Source organism: Vicugna pacos, chromosome 31, assembly GCF_048564905.1.
Source record: "Vicugna pacos chromosome 31, VicPac4, whole genome shotgun sequence".
NCBI lineage: Eukaryota > Metazoa > Chordata > Mammalia > Artiodactyla > Camelidae > Vicugna > Vicugna pacos.
Window position 1 is genome coordinate 24012421 of NC_133017.1, and position 26273 is coordinate 24038693.

Sequence of the window (26273 nt, forward strand, 5' to 3'; positions counted from 1 at the left end):
CCGTGGGGTTGGTTGGAATATACAGAAACTGTTCTACCAAAATTATGATGGATACAGCAATTAACACGCACAATTCTAGCTGAGGGTTGGTTGTTTTTTTTTTCCTGTTTTCCAAATAAATCGTTAACAGATGGAGTCCCTTCTAAGGCTGGGCTGCACTGAGGACAAAATGGTTCAACTTGGGGCTGAGTGATTGATTTTCTGAGCCTTTCAGGGAACATACACATTCGCATGAAATCAGCAGATTTTAACGTTGTGGCCCAGACGGAGAAACAGCTCTGGGGTCTAGAGCATTCGAAAGCTGATGTTGAGGGATATGGGGTAAGATTCCAAACGTGCCGAGCAGACGTACGGAGCGTTTCCGCTGTGTGCGTTTCCCGGACCCATTCAGTTGTCTGGGTTTCGCTGTCTGGCCGTCTTCACTGCAAGGCACCAGGGCAGCACGGACAGGACGCAGGCTTCATCTCTCAAGCCGGCGCACGTATCCAGGTCAGTTACCTCGTGTGGCATCCTCACTGTGCGCTGAGGCTTTGCTTTCTGCCCTCAGGTGCAGTAGACAGGTGTGCCCTGGCTGAGGGCCGCGCCCCACGGAGCTGTGCGCTCTAACCTGAGCAGTCGAGGCAGGAATCTGGTTAAGACACGTTAACAGAGTCCATGAACCTGGCAGAACTGCACGCCTCTTTCCGTGTGTTGACAAAGCGTCTTACTGGAGCCAAGCAACTGTCATCTGATGCATATGATTATTCATTAAACGCACAGAAATTAAATGATAAAGGCGTCTGTTTCACCACGAGGGACTGAACTGCTAAGCTGAGCGCTTCTTATTTATCTGGAACGTCCACAAAGAAACTTTCATCTGAATAAGACAGGTCTTAGAGGAGCTCTGCCAAATTCAGACACACTGTTAAGTTCCACCAGCGTGAAAGCAGGCAGGGCTGGTAGCCTGTGCACCCCCTCTGATCAGCCAGGTGGTGATGTTGCAGAAGTTGGTGATGTTTCCTTTGGGTCCCTGTTCACCCATTACCCACCTCCTTTACCTTCTTTCCTCCCCTCTTGTAACCCTGCTTCGTTTGGGGCATGATTCAAAGAGGATTAGTGATGCAACGGTGGCCTGGTGGCAAGAGGGATTTGCGTATTAACAGAGGGGCAGTGTTACGAAGCTTTAATTGGGAAAGGTTTCTCTGGGCACCTTAGCTTTGCTTGACAGAGCATCACCTGCGGGAAGAACCATGCCCACGCCCCCTCCGTATGCCTGAGTGTTTTCCCAAATGCCTCCCTTAGGATTTTTGCAACTGGGTCACAGCACGCATGGTCTACATAAGGTGGGTAACTGCTCAGCCTCATCTGAAGTGACGCTGTCTGTGGATTCGTAGATGTGAAAAACTACTTACATTTTTAAAAATTGAAGGATAGTTGATTTACAATGTTGTGTTGGTTTCTGGTGTACAGCAAAGTGATTCAGTTATACATACATTCTTTTTCATTACAAGTTATTTCAAGATTTTGAATATCGTTTCCTGTGCTATATAGTAGGACCTTGTTGTTGCTTAAATAATTGTTAGAAGTTTAATGATTGATTTTTAAACATAACTCATTATCTGCAATTTAACAAATAATGCTTAGCATCCTTTACTAAGAACGTGGATACACTGATGATTTCTTTTTTTTTAACTTTTTTTATTGAGTTATAGTCATTTTACAATCTTGTGTCAAATTAGGACCTTGTTGTTTATCTATTTTATGTACAGTAGTTTGCATCTGCGAATCCTGAACTCCTGCTTTATCCTTCCCTGCTCCCAGTTACACCCTTATTTTGTAAGAATGGTGATGGGGCCGTGGTTGGGAGCTGCTGGCGCTGGCTGCCCTCTGGGCAGTGGGCACCTGCATCCTCACGAGTCTGCCTGAGGGTGAGAAGGAGGGTGCTGTGAAATGGAGCGTCCGTGGAGCCTGACCACGGGAGGAGTGGGAGCTGTCGTTAGCGGAGAGCATGGCAAAACGGACGGAGGAGGAGGATGTTCTCACGACCGGTCGACTTTCCTCTCTATTACTAGTTACCTTTCCTCCGGATTGGACAGCAGCAGGCTCTCCTGAAGAGTGAAGCTCTCGCACCGTTGGCACCAGCATGAGAGAGCTGGCTCATTCTAGGCACCAGCTCCACGGGCTGGTTCTGGCATCGCTCGTTCTGCCTTGGGAGGCTATAAAGCCACCGACGTTTCGAAATTCTCTCGGGCTTTGTTGCTCTGCTGTTACCCCGTCACCCCTCGGGGGCAGGGAGTCGTCGGCTAATGATTCCCACACCTCATTACTCTCATCCTGCAGTGATGTAAGGAGGGAAGGGGGCCCTCTCTACCTGGAAGGGGCCCAGGATGGCAGCTGGCGGAGTCAGGAGTGGTCCGACTTGCTGGCCTTGTGGTCTCATTTTGTTTTCTTATCCAGTGCGCGCTGTTTGTTCATCGACTTGGTGGATTTGGAAACTGCTGCTCTTTGCACAGGTGCTGACGGCCTCGGCCGTGCAGACGTGAGCGTCTCACGTGGAGAGCACAGCTCTAGTCTCCCAGAGCTGGGACGCAAGTGGGCCTTTGCCAGGAGGAGAGGAAGGCTGGGGCTGACAGATAGACTTGGTTAGGATGGTTCCTAAAAGCTGGGGCTGACTCACACCTGGTTCATCTCTACAGTCCTGGCTGGTGCCTGTCAGCCTAGGATAATAACCAACAATTCTTCCTTCCCTCTCAAAGGCATCCCGGTTTCAACATCACGTCCTGTGGTTGCCCTACTGATAGGCGGTCCTCTGAGTGGGTGTGAGCATGTGACTGTGCACCTGTTGAGACGTGTGGAAAACCAGACTCTGCATCCATCCACGAGTGTGTGTCCTGACTGGCTTTTCAGCATCAGAGTCCCTCCTGGGATGGGGACACTCGATCTTGAAGGTTCCGTGTTCAAAGGAGTAGGTGGAAAAGCTGGACGAGTGACCTACTCACTTCCAGCTGTCTACACCGTACATTAATTCACTTCGTTCTCAAAGGAATACTGGGGCTAACAGTGAACCCAACTTACCATTGAGAAGAGAAGCTAGAGGTTGTCCCCAAGGTACAGAGTAAGTGGGGAACCAGAGATTTGAACTCGGGCATGTTTGCTTTGAAACACAGGCGTGTCCACGACACCATACTCACTGGGAAGGGAGGCAGTGAAGCATGATCAGCTGAACCCTGGGGATTATCACAGGAAAGGGGTAAAACCACCCCTTCCGGTACGGAGCACTGTGGGAAGAGGCAGAGATGGAGGAGGGTCGGGGACACAGGCACCAAGATTTCAGAGAGGAGAGGTACTTGAGAGGGGTCAGTCAGAAGCCGCCTGTTCAGGACACACACAAGCCCACACTGCTGGGGTGGAATGTGGAAATTAAAATAACTAAAGTAGTGTCTGACTCGGGACCTTGAGAGAGGGGTCACTGAGACAGGGGTGGAGTGACCCTACGTACAGAAATGGAGCAGGTTTCCTGGCTCCAGAAACAAATGGTTTGTGGTTGAGGACAGGACCATGCTCCCCGCAGAGCACGAATGTGGGAGAGAAAAGTGCTCCTACGGAGAACTGAGTCTCTGTCAGGAAGGAAGAAGGAAAAGCTGATATTGGAAAGGGGGATAATGATGTCAGGGAGGGGAAATTGATTATATGGGAAGAGGAAATTGATATTGGAAAAGGGAAAATTGATGTTGGGAAGGGGAAATTGATGATGGGAAGAAGAAATTGATGATGGGAAGGGGAAATTGATGATGGGAAGAGGAAATTGATGATGGGAATGGGAAACTGATGATGAGAAGAGGAAATTGATATTGGAAAAGGGAAAATTGATGTTGGGAAGGGGAAACTGATGATGGGAAGGGGAAATTCATGACATGACAGGGAAACTGATGAGAAGGAGAAATGATGCCGGATGGGGGAAGCTGATGTTGGGAAGGCCAACAGCACTTCAAAACAGTTGCCAGGTCACCCTAAGAGTTCTTGTTTTCAGGCTTTGGGCCACGGCCAGCCCCTCAGTGTTTGCCCTCCATCCAAGTCAGTCGTGCCAGCTTGGAGTTCCATATGGTTTGGACTTGATCAAGGCTCTGATGGAGCAGGGCGGTAAGTAGAGAGCAATGCCTCAGTATCCCTTAGCATTGTACTGAGTAGATAGTAAAGTACCCATAACTTTTCTTGATTAACTTCTGCTTCTTGGTGTCATGAAATTTGTTTACCTACAATTACAAGAAAGCAAAGTCTGGAGCAGAAGAGAAAGCTAGCCCTAATTTTGGTAGGTCTGGACACTGCAGTGGCCAGTTGTCTTCCTGGTCTATATCTGCACTTACCATTGCCCAACAGTGTTTCCCCTACTAGGTTTGCTTTCTCAGACTCTGAGAGCATTTTATTTCGTATTTTTTCTTGTAGCCTAAAATTTCCCTCTGATCCTACACCCTTTGAGTCTGACAGTTTAGCTTCTCACTGTGAAGTGGATGCACCATTAACCCCTCTCCTCTCATAATCCTCATCATTGAGTCCTCAGGCTTATCTCAGAAATAGACCTTGACATTCAAAAATCCACAAATGACAAATGCTGGAGAGGCTGTGGAGAAAGGGGAACCCTCCTACACTGCTGGTGGGAATGCAGTTTGGTGCAGCCACTATGGAAAACAGTGTGGAGATTCCTCAAAAGACTAGGAATAGACTTACCTTATGACCCAGGAATCCCACTCCTGGGCATATATCCAGAAGGAACCCTACTTCAGGATGACACCTGCACCCCAATGTTCATAGCAGCACTATTTACAATAGCCAAAACATGGAAACAGCCTAAATGTCCATCAACAGGTGACTGGATAAAGAAGATGTGGTATATTTATACAATGGAATTCTATTCAGCCATAAAAACCGACAACATAATGCCATTGGCAGCAACATGGATGCTCCTGGAGAATGTCATTCTAAGTGAAGTAAGCCAGAAAGAGAAAGAAAAATACCATATGAGATCGCTCATATGTGGAATCTAAAAAACAAAAACAAAAACAAAAACAAACAAACAAAAACAAAGCATAAATACAGGACAGAAATAGACTCACGGACAGAGAATACAGACCTGTGGTTACCAGGGGGGTGGAGGGTGGGAAGGGATAGACTGGGATTTCAAAATTGTAGAATAGATAAACAAGATTACACTGTATAGCACCGGGAAATATATACAAAATGTTATGATAACTTGCAGAGAAAAAAATGTGACAATGAGTGTGTATATGCCCATGAATGACTGAAAAATTGTGCTGAACACTGGAATTTGACACAACATTGTAAAATGATTATAAATCAAAAAAAAGTGTTAAAAAAAAAGAAAAGAAATAGACCTTGAATTCATTTACATCTCTCCATCGCCATTATTACCAGCTCTCCCTTGCCCAACCACAGAGCTTCCTGGCAGATTTATCTCCTTTCATGCTAGTCTTTCTCCAATCCGTTCTCCTAAAAGGAAATATGTTTATCAAAATACGAATCAGATCATGCCACTCTCCTATCAAATACGCTTCCACTTCTCTCCTCTTTTGCCATTTTCCCCCACCACTCTAGAATGAAAATCTAAACACCTTCCCAAGGTCTAAAAAGCTCTGGAAAATTTGGATCCTGCCAACCGTCTGACCCTGTCTCGGGCCACTTGTGTCCTTTCTCACCAGGAACCAATCACATCCTTCTTTTCTCTTCCTCAAACTTGAAAAGCCCTTTCCCAGGCCTTTGTCTCTTGTTCCCTCTGCTCTTCAAACAGGTGCTTCTCTCTCACCTGAGATCACCTCTCAGAGGCTTTCCCCAGGACCATCCCTTCCCGCCTTTTCTGTCACATGAGTCACATCTCCTGCTTATTCCTTCGTGTCAGTGGTCACGATGAAAGGATACTGCTGTTTTATTGGTCAGTTTTGTCCACTAGAATGTGGGCCCTGAGAGCTGCTCTACCTCTGGTACTTAGAACTTTGTCCGCAACTTCATAGATTATTTGACGGCTGGTGTCATTAATGCCTTTGTTCTTGTTGCTCACCTCATCTTGCACTTTAATTTTTTTCACTCAGTTTTTTTTTTATTTTAAAATAATTTTAGATTTGCAAGAAGTTCCAAAAGTACTAGCTTTCCCCAATTATATCTCACATAACCAGAGAGCAATCATCAATTATTAAAATGGAAAAATTACATTGATATACTATTAACTAAACTGCAGGCCTCATTTGGATTTCTCAAAATTTTAAACATGCATTTATTGTTTATTATTATTATTATTATTACCATTACTATTGCTATTAAACTGTTTGGAAGAACTCACCAGTGAAACTCCTCTTTCAGCCTGCTGATTCCTTCTTTTTAAATTTCTAAATCAATTTCTTTAACAGTTATGAGACCATTCTTACTTTTTAATCTCAGGCAAGTTTTTGTTTTTGTTTTGAGGAATTGGTCTCTCATCTAAGTTGATCAGTTTATGTTTGTAGAGCTGTTCATAGGATTCGTTTTTTATGTTTTGAATGTCTGTGGCATCTGTAGTAATGCTCCTTTCCATTCCTGATATTGGTAATCTGGGGGTGTACTTTTTTGTTTCTTCGCTAGTCTTGCTGGGGGCATTTTAATGTTGCTGATTACTTCACAAAATCAGCTTTCTGAGCGGATCTTATCTATTACCTTTCTGTTTTCAATTTCATTGATTCCTGCTCTTATTTTTATGAGTTAATTCCTTCTGCTTGCTTTGGGTTTCTTTTGTTCTTTTTATGGTTTCTTGAAGTCAAAGCTTAGATTGTAACTTGTGAAGTTTCTTTTCTTCTAACAGAGGTCGTTAGTGCTATAAACTTCCCAGTGTATACTGCTTTGGTTGTGTTCCAAAGACTTTCCATGTTGTAATTTTGTTTTCATTTGGTTCAATGTATTTTCCAATTTCCTTTGGGACTTTCTTTTTGAACCATGGATTATTTAAGGAATATGTCATTTAATTTCCAAAGCTTAGAGGTTTTCCTATTATCTTTTGGCTATTTATTTCTAGTTCAATTCTGTTATAGTCAGAGAACATAAATGAGTTAAGTTTTGTTTCATAGATCAGAATATAGTCTATTTAAGTAACTGTTCCATATGTGCTTAGAAAGAATGTATATTCTGCTAATGTTAGGTGAAGAGTTTCATAAATGTTAATTAGATTCCATTGATTGATGGCGTTATTCAGTTTTTATACAGCCTTGCTGATTTTCTCTGTAGGTATTGATCCATTATTGAGAGAGTGGTGTTGAAGACCACAGTCATAATTGTGGATTTGTCTCTTCATATTATTCTTGGCAATTTTCTCTGCTCCAAAGACTACTTGGTCTGACATTAGTATAGACACTCATAGTTTCTTGGTAGATGTTCTCCATCCATTTACTTTAAACATACTGTATAATTATATTTGAAGTGATTTTCCTGCAGAGAGCATATAGGTAGCTCAAGTTTAAAAAAAATCCATTCTGATAATCTCTATCTTCTGATTGGGTTGTTTGCCATTTACATTTAATGTGATTATTGCTATGCTAGGATTTAGGCTGTCCTAGAATTTAGGATGTCCATCTTATTATTTGTTTTCTGTTTGCTCTTTCTGTTTTTCATTATGTTGTTTACCTTTTCCTGACTTTCTATGGACTACCTCAGCATTTTTCTAGTATTTCATTATAATTCAGCAATAGTTTTGACTATTTATCTTTATTTAGTGTGTGTGTATACTATAGACATTTAAAATTCATCTTAATATATTACAGTTTTCCAGTATCAATATTTAAGCACTTTCAATGGAATATAGAAACTTACCACCACCTTCCTTATGATAAAATCTTCTTAAATATTGCCTTTCACACATGGGCTACTCAAGGGTATCCGCAGGACTTTGTATACCCAGATTAAAATTTGCTTCCTTTAGTCCTCCCTTCCCCCACTGACTCTACCACAATTTTACTGTTGTTCATCAGAAAACAAGGTTATTTGACCGTAACCCACTTAACAATCTCTGTGGCCACTGTGCCTGGTGGGAGAGGTTGAGGACCACCAACTCTGCTGTGTTCCCTTGGTATAGCGAGGAGACTGTCAGCATGACTCCTCTCCGACGGTCCCTGTGGCTGATGTGTCAGGTGTGTATGGCGGATGCACCCATGTTCACTTAGTGTCAGACAGGGACAGCCAATAGAGCCCCCTTCCACCATTGCTACCACACCTACTGGTGAGGATGGGGGATGCTGTCTTTGCTTATGTTAGTAGAGGGGCAGAGACGGTTGACACTACACCCCCAGAGTCTCCACAGGCCCAGGGCAGGTGGCAAAGGGTGTGACTTCCTTCACGGTGTCTGCCTTGAGTGAAGGAGATATAGTCTATGTGGTTTCACCCTACAGGGCTGCCCTGTTCCCAGCATTTGGCTGGAGATAGTAGGTTTTCCTTGGGGATCATTTATTCATTTCTAATTGACAAATTTCTTTCGCCTGTGCCCATGGGTGACTCCGGGTTTCAAGACCAAGCCTGGACCAATATAGAAGCGAAAGGCCCAGATTCCCAAGGAACTCATCTTCAGCTGGCCCCTGGGGTCCTGAGGTTCCAGCCAATCTCTTCTGCTTTCAGTCCCTTGATAGTCGCTTTATGCATTTTAACCAGCACTTTTGGTTTTAACTAGCAGGAGGAATAGGGTAGAATGTGCTTACTCTATCTTGTCTGGAACCAGAAACTCCTCCTTTTTACTTTTGTTGATAAAATCTTAACACATTTTTGATGATCACCTTGAATCCAAGGATATACCAGTTTTCATTAACGTTCCTCTCTCTTGAAGTCTCAAAGTCCTTTACTAAGTGCCTTGTAATTCAGCACGTAATTATATACCAGCTTGCAGCTCTTGCTGATTCATTCGTGTTTCATGGTCTTATCTCCTCGTAGGCATACATGAGATGTTTTCTCTAGGCCCAGGGTGCTTGTCACAGTTTGGGGCTCAAGGCTTGGACTTTATACTCCTTGGATGAATTAATTATAACTCTGAATCCGATATGCCTCTTTGGAAGCTAGATCAACTTGCGTTCTAGCCTCCAGTCTATCTAGTACTAGTGGTAGCCTGTTGAATAAGTCGCTGAATCTCTTTGAGCTGTTGTTTCCTCATTTGTAAAATGAGTTTATTAATATCTCCATCACAGAAGACAACACTGTGAGAACTGAGTCAAAATGTGCTTTAAATGTTAACTGCAGTGGAACAGAGCTGCTCAACATTTTTCCCCTTTTCTTCTTTCCTCCTTTGTTTTGTGACAACCCATCCTTCGTGTCATAAAAGGAAAGTAATAGGAGTTGAATGACAAAGAGGGACACTCCAAGGACATCCTTTTTCTACTTTTGTTGGGCTGAATTGAGTTAAAAAAAACTGACCCTACTATTCCATTTAGCTTGTGTCCCGGTCTACGCTGTTTCTCCTTGGCTTATCACTGAGCCTCCCTCGCTATTGAAGTGCCTACGTTTGAGCCTTTGGGTGGCAGCTGGCTCAGACACACCAGCGCCGTGTTCCCACCCCCTTTTCAAACACTCTGGCCTTTCCCACAAGGAACTTGCAGAAGTGGGCTCAGCGGATGAAAAAAAAAAGCACAGCTGGATTCTGTAACAAGACAGAGAGTGGAAAAGGCCAGAATGATGAGCTGTGAGAGCTACTGTCATTGGTCCCTGGGGTCCGGGAGGCCCTGTGTGTTCCTCCTGGGAACCAGCACTTGGGAAGCGTGGCCACAGTGCAGTCCAAGCAGCCTGCGTCCCCAGAGGACACGGTGTTTCCATGCTGGTCAAAGGGAACGGGGTCAGGCCTGGGAGGGACGTGACTTCAGGTCACTGGTGAGATGTTTGGGGCAGAACTGCATGATTCAGGAAAAGACAGCCTGTGGTGAAGGGAGGGAAACTGCCGCAGCCAGCTTGAGAGTCAGGGGTGCAAGAGCGGAGGGTAAAGTGAATCCGGGAAGATTGTGAAGAGACTGTGAGAATCTGGGGGTGGGTCAGCTGGCGACTCTCTTTTGAGGAGGGTGGCCTCGAATTGTGAAAAAGAAAATCAAAGGGGGTGTATTCACTCACCAGCGGGACCGGCGGAAGGGGATGCTTTTGCTCACAGGTTAAACCTCAGGCACGAAGGGGCAGGGGGGCTGGCGTGGCAGAGAAGAGACAGAGCCCACTGTCTGCGCAGCGGGAGGACGCTGGCGGTGTCTCGGCGCAGCCCACGTTTCCGCGTGGCCTTAGCACACGGGAGAGGCAAGGCAAGGGTGCGATGTGGTCCCCATGTAGCTTTGGAGAGATGGCGCCGGTTCTGAAAGCTGGAGTTTAGCTTCCCCAGATGGTCCATTGCCAAGTTTCTTCATTCAGTTTTTTTCCCCCGTGGAGAGAAGGAGAATGCCCTCCCCAGAGTCTGCTCCCTGCCCCACGTCACACACACGCACACACCGCACGTGTAAACCAGGGGCTCCCACAGCTGTCACGACGGTCGCCGCTTGTAACCGGCCCCCACGCCCGCCGAGGCCGAAGCCGGGCGGACGCTCTGCCTTTTGTCGCCCCGAGCGCGGCTGTGCTGACGGGCCCGGGGCAGCGCCCGGCTTGCTGTTTCCAGGCATCCGTGATTCCAGCAGCGCCGCCGGGGCGAGGCGCTTTTCCCCGCCTCATTTCCCTCGTGTGCCTGCAATTACTGCCTTACAAATGGAGGGGCTCGCAGTGCAGGAGGCAGTCATCGCTTCGGCCAGTCCTGTCCTTGGCTCAGCACCCGACGGGCTGTCCTGTGTGCCTGCAAAGGCCTGCGTTGCCCTCTCCTGGGCACGGCCCCCAGGGAGCAGCGCTGTTCGTCTTGAGCTCATGGGCCCACGACTGCATATGCAGCCTGGAACCCATCGTGTGTGTGTTTCTGCGGTCTTTAGTTAATCTCCAATTTCGATGTAAAGCTATATGCTACTAAAAGCTGTGCACCGCAGTGTTGGAAGTAAGATAATATGGTCCCTAGGCAGAAGATGAGCAAGCACCTTTGCCACCAAACTAAGTGATAAGCAGCCTGCTTTCACACCAGCAGTTCTCAGACCTGGTCCACAGCCCAACAACTTCAGTTATCTGGGAGGTGTTTGCATGCTAATTCTTGAGTTCATCCCAGATCTGTTGAGTTAGAAACGCAGTGATCTGTGTTTGAACAGGTGGCCAGTTGTTGGTTCTGCATTGGCTCTAAACCTGGATGGTGGAACAGAGGTTCTCTGTGCTGTCATGTGTTCCTCCAAAGGCCCACTCAATTCTCAGAGCCCCATCCCTTCCTCCTGGGCAGCATACTGATGCTTGCTGGCCCAAGAAGCTCTGTTAACACCTCCTTCTTAACGGACACCACCTCTTCGCTGGTTCCCTCTTCCCAGAAAGAGTCTCTTGGCGCCTTTTCTCAGTGGGGTGTCTTCCATGCCCCTCTGGCCTCTTGCCCCATGACCCGCATATGGAAGTCCCCGAAGCCGTGACCTGCCTATTTTGTAAGCCCAAGACACAGCATGCTTTTCACTTTCCAGTGCCCCTCTGTAACTCAGTTCATGGGGTTAACCGTGCCCTGCCCCTGGGGAGCTTGAGCAGGTCCCATGCCTTTTATGCACTCTTACCTTGGTGGGGACATCAGAATGTCTTCTGAGGCAAGGATAAAGCCCCGGACCTGCATATGCCGACAGGCCTTCCATTCACAGGCCACGTGCATCTCTCCAGCCTGCTCCCACCACACCAGGACGTGTATCTGACAAGCCTCATGAGCCTCAACTCCTGAATTTCCTTTCTGTCACCTGACTTTGGGATTTTCTATCCTGATCAGGCCACATAATCCATCATCTCAATAGTCTCTACCATGTTGACTTTCGGGGATCCATCCTTGCTCCCAGCCTGCAAATCCGTAGCTCCAGATTATTCACCTCTCCTTCTTCACGTGTAGGGAGGTAAAAGTTCTTTGAGCATTGTTGGTAGGAATGCCCAGTGGGTTTCACCAAGCAACTGGGATGCTAGGGCTGCCAAGCAGAGAATCTCTAAACCAAAAGAGTAAAACTTTAATGACAAGATGGGAGGGAAGCCAGGTTCTTCACTTTGTTTTTTTCCTCTCAATACTTGGTAACAGGCACCATTTCTTATTTCTGTAGAAAATTACAATTTTCTAAGGCAATCCTTTCTACCCCACACCACTTGGAAGGTCTCTGATTACCCAGATTCCTGGCGGTAAAAGCTGTGTTATCCGTGAAATTCGCTTGGCCACTGTGAAGTGCATAATAAAGAAAGAAGGGCTATGTAATCTATATATGGATTATTCTTTGACATCATAGACAAAGACTGAGAAAACGCCTTAGGGAAATAAAACTCTTGTCATCTAGTTTTTCAGTTTTCTTTAGAAAGAAGAGAAATTATTCTAAAAATATTTTGAAAATGTCACATTATTCTTTCTGGATCATGTCTTACAGGCAGTATCTAGTTTTGACAACGTCTTCTGAGTTTAAAGACACAGTAACTATTCAATGTGGTCATACCAATTTCTCCTTATGTCTTTATTAAAATAGTTTATCAAGTAAGAAATAGCCTATTGTTCAACGTTTTGGCTTTTTCTCCACATACTGTATAGTTTCTCTTCCTTTTCTTTTCTCTTTTTTCCTCCTTTTTTTCTTCCTCCCTTTCTCTCTCTCTTTCATTATTTCTTGTACAATCACGTCCCTACATCTTCCACTCAAACAGCTTTGTAAAGTAACCTTTGCTGCTCAAACCAAGGCTTTTATTCCACTCAGGGGACCGGCTGTTGAACATTTTACCAAATGCTCTCTGAAATCAGTCACTAAATGATAAAATGACATAAAAGAGAGTCGCTTTATTGCAATTTCATGCTTTGCTATTCTGTTGCCCAGAGTTTCCACTTGGGTAATTTTTTTTTTCAGTGAACCTGCCTGACTTTACAGCTTCTCATTCATCTTTTTTTCGGTTTGGTAGCCTGTTGTCGATTTCATCTTTAATACGTCGATGGGATGAAATATACAGGAATATTCCAGAATTACAAAAATGAGAAAGAGAACCCTAGAGAACACACCTAGAGCCATTAGGAGGGAAACAGGTAAGACTCTCTCTGTTTGATAAACTCCACCTATGACATCTTTGTGAAAAATATAATGTAGTTTGGAAACGTATAATGTAGTTTGGAAGGCTCCATGCTAATGCTTATCGGCAAGCAGTGTAGTTTGCAAGTGCCATAAGTTACTCTGTGTCTTATCACCATTTAAAATGGCATTTTGAAGAGTGTAAACTGACTGCACTTCAATTAAAAAAATATGTATATATAAAGAGAAAAGAAAAAAATAAAATAAAATGGCATTTTGAAAGATAAAACTTTAAAACAGCGCTGGATAACATTCTTCAAGGGACTGTGAAGTAAATTCACGTCGTAAAGCCACTTTTGCCTTGCTGCCTCTTGCCTGAGAGAGGCTGGGGAGAGTCCTTGAGGGGATCCAGGCCATGTCTTGGATAAACCCAGCCCTCAGATGGGGTCTTAATTGAGTGTAAACATAATTAAAATTGTTGGCTTGAAAGAACTGTGTGGGTCCGCGGTGAACAGGAATGGCGAGTTGAGATTGGAAAAGAGAGCACTGAGCAGGCTTACCCTAGACTAGTAAAAGGCACCAGGAGAGAGGCCCTCTGCCGCCGCCCCTGTCTTTATGCCAACCTCTTTGTGGGAGCAAGTGATCTTGCAGGGCTATTCCATTCTTGGTGCGTGAGAACTCACGAGTCCTCTGCCATGTGTTTTAATCCCTCTGGCCCGTTAAAACAATGAGTCAACATTCATGAAAACCTCCCCGGCAGTCTGTGCTCATTATAGGCAGCCTGTCCTGCGTGTACGAAGCAGGTAACGAGCGTGGATCGGGCTGGGGAAGGTAGCTCAGCCCCGCCGCCAGGAGAGGGTGCAGGCGTAAGGGTGGGCGCGGGGGAGACACGTAGCCCAAGCCTGTAGTGCTGAATAAAGGTGGCGAGAGCGGGCGTCTTGTCTTGTTCGTGATCTCAGAGGAAATGCTTTCATCTTTTCCCCATTACGTATGACGTTAGCTGTGGGTTTGTCATCTACTGCCTTTATTATGTTGAGGTGTGTTCCGTCTGTGCCCACTTTCTGGAGAGTTTTGATCATAAATGGATGTTGAATTTTATCAAAAGCCTTTTCTGCATCTACTGAGACTATCATATGGTTTTTATTCTTCAGTTCGTTAATGTGGTGTATCACGTTGATTGATTTGTGTATATTGAAAAAAATCCCTGCATCCTTGGATAAAGCTGACTTGATCGTGGCATATGATTCTTCTAACGCGTTGTTGGAGTCTGTCTGCTAGTGTCCTGCTGAGGATTTTCGCTCTAATAGGTTTCTCATTCCATCGCTTTGTCCATTGAAAAGGAAGTGAGTCTCAAGCTAATCTGATTAGGAAGCCTGGCGGCTCCTTCACAAGAAGCCTTGTGACTGACAGGTCGAAACGGACACGTCAGCACCCCACCGCCCCACCGCCCCACCTGACGTCCCCCGCGCCTGCTTCCTCGGGCGGCCAGACTGGCCGCAATTTCTTGTGTGCCGACCACACTGGGCACAGAAACACCAAGAGAGCCCCGCTGAGTCCCCTGAACCCCAGACCTCTTCTTCCCACCCCCACTTTGTGGCGGCAGCCCAAGCCTCCCGTAACAGCTGGGGTCAGTTACCCCACCGCACAGCAGGGCCCCTGGACTCCTGCTCACTGAGCTCCTTGGTGGAAGCGCTGCCCAGTGGAAACCAGGGTCTCCGCTTCAGCAGAGCTTAACTTCACAGGAGCGGGAAGATGTTTCTTTTTTTCCCTTTTCCTTCTTCCTTTCCTTCCTTTCTTCTTCCCTGTCAGTCATTTTGCAGTAGAATGCGTCTGCAGTAAGATGCACGTACCTTATGTGTGCAATTAGGTGACTAGACAAATGTGTATGCCTGTGTACCCACCACTGCAATCAGAACATTGAACATTACCATCATCCCTGTAAAGTTCTCCTGGTCCCCTTTGCAAATCCAGAAAATAAAAGTGTTTTTCAGGCAATTCTTTTCCTCAAGCGTTTTACTACCTAGTGGAACAACAGGATGCGGACACTTTCCTTCCACAAGCTGGCCCAGGAGCCCTCTGTCGGCTTCTGTCTTTTGAAATCTGAATTTAGTGGAGCGTGCGTTTCGTGGCTGCTCCAAATCGGGTGCTCGTAGCTAAAGACCATGGCTTGGAGTCACGGTGGACTGATAGCGAGTTATTTTTAGTTTAATTAACAGAACTGACAGAGGAATCAGGAACTCTGTGGCTGGACGAGGCTAAGGAAATTGACTCTTGCCCTTCACTCCTGCCTGGCAAAGCCGGGGTCCTGGCGCTGGTGAATGCTGCTGCCATTTCTGGGTGAGGGAGCATCTTCCAGACCCCTTCCATTCCTCAGCCTTCTCGTAGTCCTTACCTGTCCTCAAAAGCCAGGTGGGGCTGCACAGTTTTTAAGGAGGGAGGGAAAATAATTGATTTCTGTTTTCAAGCTTGCCTCCTCACCCTCCCGCGCTCCGCCTCCCGACATCTCTACCGGCCTTACTTCCGATTCCCAGCTCTGCCTCTCTCCACCCAGCTCTGTCTTCACCCTCTTTCTCCTTCGCCGACAAGGACTCGTCAAGGTGTATTAGGAAGAGCTGGGGGCCAAGGCTGTCAGGGGAGGGTTTGTGCTGAAGGTAGGACTGGACTTGAGAGACTCTGGAGGGAAGAGAAGCAAAACTGGTCCAGGCTGGGCACATGGCAGGAGCAAAAAGGCAAAGACAAGAATCTGAACAGCACAGAGAGATGGCCCGAATGTACAGGTCTGGGGAATCTGACAGAAACTTATCAGACGCTGGGAGACTTTGGGCAAGTTATTTAATCTCTAGGACCATCAACGTTCACATCTGTAAAATGGGTGAATAATTAATAGCTATGTTGAGGGTGGATGTAAGGTTTGTTGCTGACGTATGTGAAGTGTGTCTGGTGTGCGTGGTGTTCATGAAATGGTGTAAAATGATGGCTATTATTGTAATGGGATGTGGGCAGGACGAACGAGGAGACTTCTCTGGTTGAGGGAAGTGCAAGCATGTTGAATTTGAAGAACACAGTAGGAGCCACATCATGGAATATCATTAACTGACATAATTCCTCTTAAAATCAGCCCCCGCTTCTCAAAGCGTCTTAAAAATGGGAATACATGGAGGAGGCGTAAGACTTGTCATATGCAGTTTGAGATTTTCAGATAACAAAGACATTAAAGAATTAACTGCAGTTGCCACCACCGTGTGGCTACGTAATTAACAGGTCAGCACCCTTCATTATTATGACTAAGGCAACGTAAGGAAAATATGCTGAGTGACTCTTGATCCTAACGCAATGACTTCCTGTTGTGATCAAAGGATATTCATTACCGTGGTGTTGGGAGAGTGGTAATGTGACCGAGAAACTGGCCCTAGGGGTGAGCTGAGTATGAAAGTAACTTTCCAGGGGCAATGCACTCAGCGAACATTTACTCCACAAGTGTGCCTGGAGTGTGGAGTGGGTGCTGAGCTCTCTTCCAGGCTTCCTGCCCTTACCCCGCACTTCTGCATCCAAGAGATGCAGCTGGAAAATGCCTGGGTTCGTGGCTGAATTCATCTCTATTACAGGGTCTCGTTTCCGCCTGCGTTTGGTATGTATGAGCTCTTCCTACACCTAACTTTTTATTATATTGGAAATACATCCTCCAAGTTACTTTTTTCCCATTGTGACAAATTTTCTAGGGGTATAGTGGACCTACCACAGGCCACCTATGTTTGTTAAGTTTGGACACGTGTACATCCATTAAATCATCAGCACAAGCAACATAATCATCATCACAACTAAGAGTTTCCTATTGTCCCTTGTGGTCCTTCCCTCTCACCCATTACTAAGTCCTGGAGAAGTGCCATTGGGAGATGGGGCTACAATTTTCCACCCAGCCCCCATTTGTGGGGTGCAGACTCTGCCTTGGGCATGGCACGCCAGAAACACTGGGACCCCAGCTACCCTTGCCCCAGTTCACGAGGAGCGGTTTCACATCGAGACAGTTGACCGAGAGCACCCCAGGCTTCTGCCCCACCTGTCACCAAACGCTCGGGTTCTGGAGTGGGGGTGCCACTCAGAGAGAAGCCTGTCGTTGTCCCCACCTCCAGCTTTAGAGCTCTGGCTCAGGATTGTGCCTGGAGAGGAGAGACAGCCCCTGACCACTTCCCAAAGGAGCTGACTTCATTTCAAATAGAGGGTGGAGAAGCCGAAGCCTAAGGGTGCTCTCAGGAACGGTGGAGATTTTGTGAAAGGGAACGGGAAGGAGGTTCAAGGTACAAACTCAGCTACAGGCCTCGTAGTTTGCGGGAGAGAACTGTGGTTTCCTCCAGACACTGCTCCATGTGCTCGTTCCTTCTGATGATTTTGCTTGCTATCTTTTCATGTAATAAATCACAAGCGTGCGCATGACTATCTGCGGAGTCCTGTGACTTGTCCTAGGCAATCACTGAAACTGGGGGTCTCGGGGACCCTGGACACACACGGTGAGACTGGGAGTGAACATAAACACGCCAACTTCTCTTTTTCGAGGGCCAGCTTCCTGATGGAGAGCAGGATTCACCTGGAAGCCAAAAGGCAGTGGATCCTGGATGGTGCAGAGCAGCCAGGTGAGCGTCCAGAACAGGGCGGGGCAGAACAGGGTGGGAGGGGGCGGAGGGGGTGGAGGCCAATGGCGAAGCATCACCAAGGATGCAGAGCCTGTGTTTGCTGTGCCCCCTGCCCGGAAGCAAAGTCCCGGGGAGCCGGGGATACCATGCCAAAGCACACATGCACAAAAGCATTAATTTTAAACTTTAAAAATTCAAAACATGGCATTCCAAATTTTGAAAGTCCAAACACAACATTGGGAGCTATAATTTTGGTCTGAAGCTCCCCATGAGTCTCTCCTTCGGTTGTCACTTTCAACTTCCAAATGCCTTTCTTAGACAGAAGTGCTTTCAATGTCAATAAATTATTTAAACATCACTGTTGAAGAAGACGAGCAAAATGACCATCATAAGATTAATTTGGGAGCTTTCTTGAAGGAAATCCTGTGTTTTATTATATTAATTGTAAGGAACTTTCATTTTGGTCAAGCCAGGATAGTAAGCATCTGAATGATGTTGGCGATTTTCTTGGCTTTTGGTATCAGCATTAATTCATCCATATAATAAATCATTTTTGCCTACCTGCTGTGTGGTAAGCACTGAACTAAGTTTTTAGCAAATAGGTAAGTTCCATTTGAAGGGCAGTGATTGGTTTTTCTTAGGAGGGAACCAATATTAGACCTTGCAGAATCTGAAGTCTTTAATCTGTGCAGGATCACATGGTGCCCATGGTTCCCACCTCTCTTTAGTCTCTTTACTCTGGGACAATTAAGACCTTGACGCTCAAAACCAGGCACTTTGTAGCATGTGTCACAGTTTGGGTTTGTCTGATATTTCTTCACAATGGGATGCAGATTATGGATTTTGAGAAGAATGTTAGTGAAGTGTGCTGAGGTCTCATGACTTCTACCAGTGGCCAGTGATTTCTGTGTCCCACTGTGCCCGGTAGCATCGATCCCTATTTGAACCACAGTGATCACTTTTAAGTTCTCTCTGTTTATTTTGCCTCTTTACTGGACTGTGATGCTGGGAGAACAGAGGCTGCTGCCCCTGTGCTGAGAAGCTCTGGCCCAGAGTCACTCAATGGATTTTTTTTTTTAGTTAATAAATGAAAGGTAAGTTAGCACTCAGAAGTACTGATTTAGAATCTTTGCAAAGTACATTCTTTTCCCTTGGGAATATATTTGAGGTTCAGGGAGTGAGTTGGAGGTAGGAAAACTAAGGAGGGAAGGCGGGGCCCTCTGCATCCGGGTTTTCAGTTGGCAACCGAACCCCATTGTCCTGTTCGTTAATTCACCAGCCCAGCATTCAAAGAGCCCATGAAGGTCCACTTTTGGCTTTGTCTCTCAGCCCAGATTCTACCCTTTTTATCCACTGAGTAAAGCAGGCCGTGCTATTATTCCATTGTTTTGTTGGTTGGTTGGTTGGTTGGTTTTTGTGTATTCATGGAATTTGCAAGACTTGGGACACACACACACATACAACACAAAAGCTAAAACACACTTCAAAAACACTCTCACTGAATCTGCATAGACATTCTCACGGGGGGCATCATAGTAACAGCCACTCTCTCGCAATCTAATTCAGAGCATGCTTGTGTAGACTGTATGCTCAGGAGATGAAAAACCCGTGGCACTTTTTGGTGCAAAGCAGGAAAAGGTCAACTCTTACTTTTTGCTCATCATCACCCCTTTGCACGGCAGTTTAAACTCTGACTCCTGGCGTGTACAGGGTGCTGGGAATGCAGCCGAGCCTCCACCTGGTTAATGAAAAAGTGTTTTACTTTCTCTTTGGCTCCTTCTTTCCCTCTCAGTCGTGCATAAATGGGAAACTGAAAACTCACATAAGCATGTTGCAAAAAGTCAAGTGTTTGGAAATGTCATTGTCTTGGCAGATGTAGTCAGTCTTTTGATCATGGCCAAAATGGTCCCTTGGTAACTTCGTTTTAACCTTATCAGTATTAATTCTTAATGGAGGAGGGCTTCTGCCATATTCTTCAAACTCTTCAGGACGGGAACTAGCCCCGGGTTTTCCAGGACCCCTCTGGTTAGAATCAGAGTTCCAGGCAACATGTGTCTTCCCCCAACTTTTCTCAATTAAAATTTAAAAAAAAAAAAGATTTCCCAGCCTTACTGCCAACCTTAGGCCAACCAGCTGGGTTCCATATTGTAAACTGGGTTTGACTCAGGTTTGCATTTTCACTCAAGCCTGACACTAAGGGTTTTGCAAACCTGGTTTTCCAACCATTCTTGTATATCTAAGTATCTAAGCACACGAGTCACGCCGATGTGCCAAGTGCAGCCAGTATAATGTTTGCTTTCGGTGGAAATCAACCCCAAGGGGCAGACTTTGGAAACAGGTTTCTGAAGTCTGGTTCTCTTACATTCGCTGCCTTTGGGGAGTGTGTCACATCCACCCAGAAAGCAAGAGCAATCATTATTATTTGTCATCATGGTAGAAGAGACAGCGGTAGCAGTATTACCTTTCTCAAGTGAAAGACAGAGTCCATTGTCGCTGAACAATTTAAATTTTTCTCTTGGACAGATTTCAGGGAAGTCGTACAGAAGAGGAGAGTGTATTTAGATTTGTTCTTGGGTAGTAAAGCAAGATTTTCACACCCCTGTGTTGGTGAGTAAGAACCTCATCATGTAACTGTGAATAAGCTATCAAGGTGTCATACAGTAAATACTTCATCCAGTCTTTGTCCCAAGATCCTGGCATGGAGTTTCTAAAACCCTTGGAACTTCCTGAGCGATAGAAATGTCTTCATCATTCATGAGCCCCCTGGATCCCTCATGCTAATGAGGTGAATGTGGTGGGTCTCTGGAGAGGTTCAGGATGGGTCACCAGAAACACCAACCACGTGATCAGAGAGGGAGAGTTGGGACCCTGAGCTGGCCTGACCTCTGGGGAGGGGAGAGGGAGAGGCAGATGGGGATCAAGTTCAATCACATGCCAATGATTCGATCAACCGTATCTAGGAAGTCACAGTAAAAACTCTGGACCCTGAACCAGAGGGGAGTCATTTGGCTGATAGACACACTGATGTGCCAAGAGGGTAATGCGACCTGATTCCAGGAGGGAAGGGCACGGAAGCTCCAAGTTTGGGGCCCTCCGAGACCTCACCCGAGTCTCTTCATTTGGATGGTCCTGAGTTGTATCCTTTCAAATAAAACTGTAATTGTATGTATAGTATTGTCCTGAGTTCTGTGCATTGTTCTAAGAAGTTACCAAACCTGATGGGGGTCATAGGGACTCCTGAACTTGCTGCCAGTTGGTCAGAACTGTGGGTGACCTGGGACCCCCAGAGCTTGTGGCTGGCATCCGAATTGGGGGCAGTCTTGTGGAAGATGATGACCTTCCCTTGTGGGGTGTGTGCTAGCTCCAGGTCATCAGAGCCGGAACTGCACTGCAGCACACCAGCTGGCGTCAAAATAAAGGTAGAATAAAAATCTTTGAAGCAGGATAAAAGACAGACCTAATGCACATGTCCGGGTGAATCATTTAAAGGTGTTTCGAGGGCGGAAGGGTGATTGGACAGGCCGACGACGAGGCTTCCCTACTGACGGTGTGAAAGCACCTTTCTCACGCCTCCTTACCAGACACTAGGACCGACTTCCATGCACGGACAAGGATGGGGGTTTGTTTTGTGTCTTTGGAAATTTGGGGAAGTCTGAGAAGATGAACTGGTGCTTAGGAGCCAGACGGCAAGTTCCAGCAAAGAGCTGGGGTGGGAAACGGGCCATTCTCCCCAGGTCGTGTGGATTACATGTTCGCACTGGCTGCTTGGAATTTGGATCCCAGGCAGCATCAAGAGGCATAAAGAATGGTACCGTCACAATGAGACCTGTGAGCAGCAGTGATCAGACTCTGCTAGTGGCTTCAGGACTGTGAGATGTTGACAAGTGGGACCTGGACCCACAGGGACAGCACGGCAACGCTAAGTGGTGACTGTGCCTGCTACCCTGGTTGGGAGCTCAAACGAGATACCGCCTGGGGATGCCTGAAAAGGGTGGGCAGACGGGGGTCCTGCGAGCATGCAGGGGAGGGCCTGGCCGTGCTGCTGTCTGCATGGATGTCTGTGTGGGTGGAGGCCAATGAGGCTGGTGGCAGTGGGAAATAATAGAGTTTTCTGGACACATGGCAAGGGGCTAATGGATCACTGGACGTGGTTTATAAACAACATTTATTTTAAATTTCAGGCATGCTTGGATATGCTCACACCAGGCAACATTAAAGTCTGTGGATTAGAGCAAAGGAAAGTTTGCAGACAGATCCGCAGGGAAAATGAAATGCTGGAAAATCTGATTGGGTTTAGTCCAATCCTCCCACTGAGATCTAAAAAACCTGGACAAAAAATCTGCATGAAGGAACCAGAAAGCTAGCAAAAGAGCAAGGATTTGAGGTCACAGAGCCACAGAGCCAGCACCCGTGAGGCCAGCTTTTGGTGCCTTTTCTCCCCCCGAGAGGCATCCAATGATTCTCCAGCAGCTGTTGAGAGGCTGAGAGCTTCTGAAGCGGTGACATCCAAGAGCACCTTCTGCAGTCATGCTACGGTCCTATATTCTGTGCCGTTCAACACGAGGGCCACCGGCTACATGAGGGCTTTGAGCATTTGACCGAGGGCTGGTGCGATTGAGGGATGAAATTTTTAATTTGATTAACTTATTTAACTTTGATTGATCTATAGTTAAGTTTAAATAGCCCTGTTTGGTTGTCTTTGTAATAGGGAAGAACAAATCTGACTCCACATGGGATCTGTTTTTTTTTCACTTTAATCTTCGTAGTCTATTGCTTTTGCTACAAATTAATCACTAAAGGAATGTTGCCTAGAAGCTTAAATTATACATAATAGCCCATCTCTTAGACCCTGCCTCCCAGGTAACCAGCATTAAGCTAAAATACCTTTGTTTAGCTCACAGGAAACATCCTGACCACACCCACCTGTGAAGGACTACAGGAAGGAGGAAATTCACACCCCCCTCTGGAGGCTGACCGACCGGAGCCAGGAAATGTTTGACTTTACTCCCTCCCCTTTTAGTGTGAAAGAAGCCTGAATTCTAACTCAGGCAAGATGGCTCTTTGGGACACTAGTCCACCATCTTCTCGGTCTGCTGGCTTTCCAAATAAGTCACTATTCTTTGCCCCAACAATTCATCCTTTGATTTATTGGCCTGTATTCTGTCAAGCAGTATGAGCTTGGACTTGGTAATATTACCTTCCCTGCTGCACATCACAGGTCCAGAGGTCCATGAGGTCCTTAGGAAGGGAGGGTGACAGGTCACGAATGCTGGCTTGGCCCAGAATAACTGTGAGAACTTGGGGGGGATTCGTTTCCTCCTCCATGTTCAGTTTCTTCATCTATAAAAAGGAAATAAATCAGCTACCTCGTAAGACTTTTTCATAGATGACAGCCTGCACATAGGCATTCAATAAAGATTAGATGGAAAAGTCTGCAGATAATGAGCTGGCAAAAACCTACATCATTTTTGAAAGGTGAGTTTTATTATCTTTAAAAACAAATGCCAGCATTCGTGTTATTGAACTTACTCATGCTTTGATTTGCTCTCAACAACCCATCCTCATATTATATTTGGAAAATAAAAACCCACCTTACAATGTAGATACGCTAAAGAAACTGCTTTCTTAGGGAGCTGCTCGCGGTCAACTACAGTTATTTTCCAATAACTATATTTCGATTTGACCTTTGAAGGAAATTATCTGGGACAAAAAAGGCTTGCTTTTCTAGCACTTAGAGTCCTTTATCTCATTTTTAAAAATAAAAACCGTTCATGTGTAGTCATCGGCACAAAGAAATAGCATGTTGCGGTGCACACAGTCTTGGGAAACCACTTTCAGAGAATGTCTTGGGGCTGGAATGGGCATCATGTTTATGGGCAAGAAAAAACAGTGCTCATCAGGGCCACCTCCCACACACACGCTAAGAACCTGTTTATGATTGTGATTCAGGCTTGTCGCCGTCAGAGGCAAGCAGAAAACAATGTTCAACTGCTTTTGATTGCAAGTAAAAAAAAAAAGACCTCCCATTGTAATTATGGACTTTAGCATTGCTGCCAAAGACTATTCACCAATGCACCAAAATCCCGCCGATAAATGACCATGGACCATGGTAATGCTCTTGGCACCAGATCAAATCATCCAAAGTTATAAATGACATCCCTTCCTTCAAGAAGGAGATGCTTAAGGAAGACATGGAAAAGGATAAATGTGAAGATTTTCCCCATGTGCCCAGTCGTTTCGCCATCATGATATTAACAGTTGCCATTCCAACGAGCGGACGAGGTGTGCCAGCCTTGATCTGTGCCCCACACACGCTGCTCCCCTTCAGCCCGACCACCACCCTCAGGGGAGGAGGTCTGTGTTTGCCTTGGAGTGTCAGAGGATTTGGGGGCTCGGGGCTGATGATGGCAGAGTTTAGGTCTTCTGTCTCCGAAGTCGATTATCTTCTCTGCTGACTCCCTTCCCAACAAATCGCATTAAAGAACAATAATTCGATTACCTTGAGGAACTTCTATCCCAAGAAAGTTAAGAGTGTACAAGGTTGAAAATAAGTCTGCACCAAGATGTGTTTGTGCTGTCCCATGAAAAATATCGTAAAACCCGAAAAAAAATTTCTAATAAAACAAAATGTAGTAGTTATTATGGTCTGGGCACTGATTTCTAGTTTTATGTAGGAACTCCCTAAGGTTCGCAAGAGCCATGTGAAGGATGTTCTGTGTACCATTCCCTTCCACAGATGAGGAAACTGGCCCAGGCAGGGTCAGTTGGCTGCCCAAGGACCCACGGCGAGTGGTGATGGAGGATCAGGAGCTCCGAGCTGAGTCCGGATTCAGAGTCTGCACCTCTCTCAGTGTAACAGGAACAGTCGACAAAGAACAGCTGAAGAACGGCTGATACCCAGATGCACGCTGCTGGCTCTGGTGGCGTCTGCAGAAGGCTGGTTCTTTTGACGGTCCCCAGGGTGAGTCTCATCAAAGCATCGCTCGGGAATTTCTTTGGAACGTTTCTCCGAAGAGCACTTCATAGAAAGAGAAGGAAACCTGGATAAGATGCAGACCCAGGAAAGACTGAGAATGCCTCTTGGTGCTGTGGCCTCTGCCTCCTTCCAGGGACGGCTGGCCCCGCAGTCCTGAACGCCAGGGGACTGCAGAAGTTCGGCCATGAACTTGGCCTCCTTAAGAGGACGCCCGGGAGCCATCCCCGCCAGTCCCCTGACCACGCAGGAGAACGCTTCCCCTCTTCCCCTGGAGCCCCTGGTTGGTTCTTTACCTTGAGGACACTTGGTGGTGTCGCTGATTGCCCTGGGCTCCTAGTGCCAGCTGCTGAAAGCAGAATCAAGCCGCAACTGCCCTGTAACGTGTGCCTGTGGGTGAGTTTTGGGAACTGAGCTGGCCCCTGACACCCTGCTCTTATTCTCCTGTCCCATTTCCCTTCCATTAAAAAAAAAAAACTTCCATTAAAAAAAAAACTTAATTTTGTTAGTATTTTTGTAAACTGCCTTGAATCTTTATTTGAATAGGTCTAGTTACAAGTATTTAAACAGTTTTCTATTTTGTTTTATATCAGCACGGGTGTCTGATTTTCATTCTCCTTTTCTGTCTCCACCTGGGCTACAGGGCAAATGAATTTTGGATAAAATGTTGTCATGCAGTTCTGCTAGGCAGAAATCAAAAAGAAAACATATCAATCCTTGATGTAATTTCTAGCTTCTGGCTCAAGAATCTTCTCGAAGAAAGCTTTTTCTCCTGGCCCTGGACTGTTAAACACAGGTCAGGCCATACCCTGCACACCTGTTAAGTCAAATGCACTTTTCACCTCTTATGTTCCAGACAGCGAGGTGGTGAATTCAGGGGGAGGCGTAGGAACAGAGACAACAGCAATGTCGTCTTCTGTCTGTCTGCTCATTCACATCTTCATTTATCCAACAGGTATTTATTTTCGAGTACTTTCCATCATATGGTGCATGTTTTATCTAAGTGCTTGGTATACACCAGGGAATAAATGAGGCAGAAATCCCTGCCCTGCAGAGCTCACCTAACAGGAGGGAGAGGAAAGAGAAACAATAAATATCGAAATGAGTATACAGGTAAACATGCAGGAAAAACTAACCAATAAATAAATACAGGATTAGCAAACTATGGGCCAAATCCCACCCTCTCTCTGTTTTTGTGCAATGGCTAAGCATGGGTTTTCCGTTGTCAAATAGTTGAAAGATTATCAAAATAAGAATAGTATCTTGTGACATGTGAAAATGCTATGAATTACACATTTCAGTGTCTGCAAACAGAGTTCTTGGAACCCAGCCATGCTCATTCATTTACATGGTGTGTTTGGCTTTTTTGGCCTGAAAACAGCAGTTGAGTACTTTCAACAGAGGCTGGAGGACCTCCCCAGACAAACATATGTACAATCGGGCCCTTTACAGAAAAGCTTTGCTGCCTGTGCTGTGAATGGTGACCTCTGACCACAGGGTAAAATAATTATAATTAGTAATAACATCACTAAAGTTATAAAATATATAGAACCAATTAAGAAAACTACATATCAAAACATGTTTAAA

At 45.9% G+C, this 26273-nt stretch overlaps 1 long non-coding RNA gene across 1 annotated transcript; it reads left to right on the forward strand.

Annotated features, from left to right (window-relative positions):
- The first annotated feature begins 1184 nt into the window (after positions 1-1184).
- Positions 1185-25125, forward strand: LOC140690745 (uncharacterized). The gene is made up of 4 exons (XR_012066024.1): positions 1185-1322; positions 12982-13102; positions 17637-17713; positions 24450-25125. It is a non-coding gene; the product is annotated as an uncharacterized lncRNA (long non-coding RNA).
- The last annotated feature ends 1148 nt before the right edge of the window (positions 25126-26273 follow it).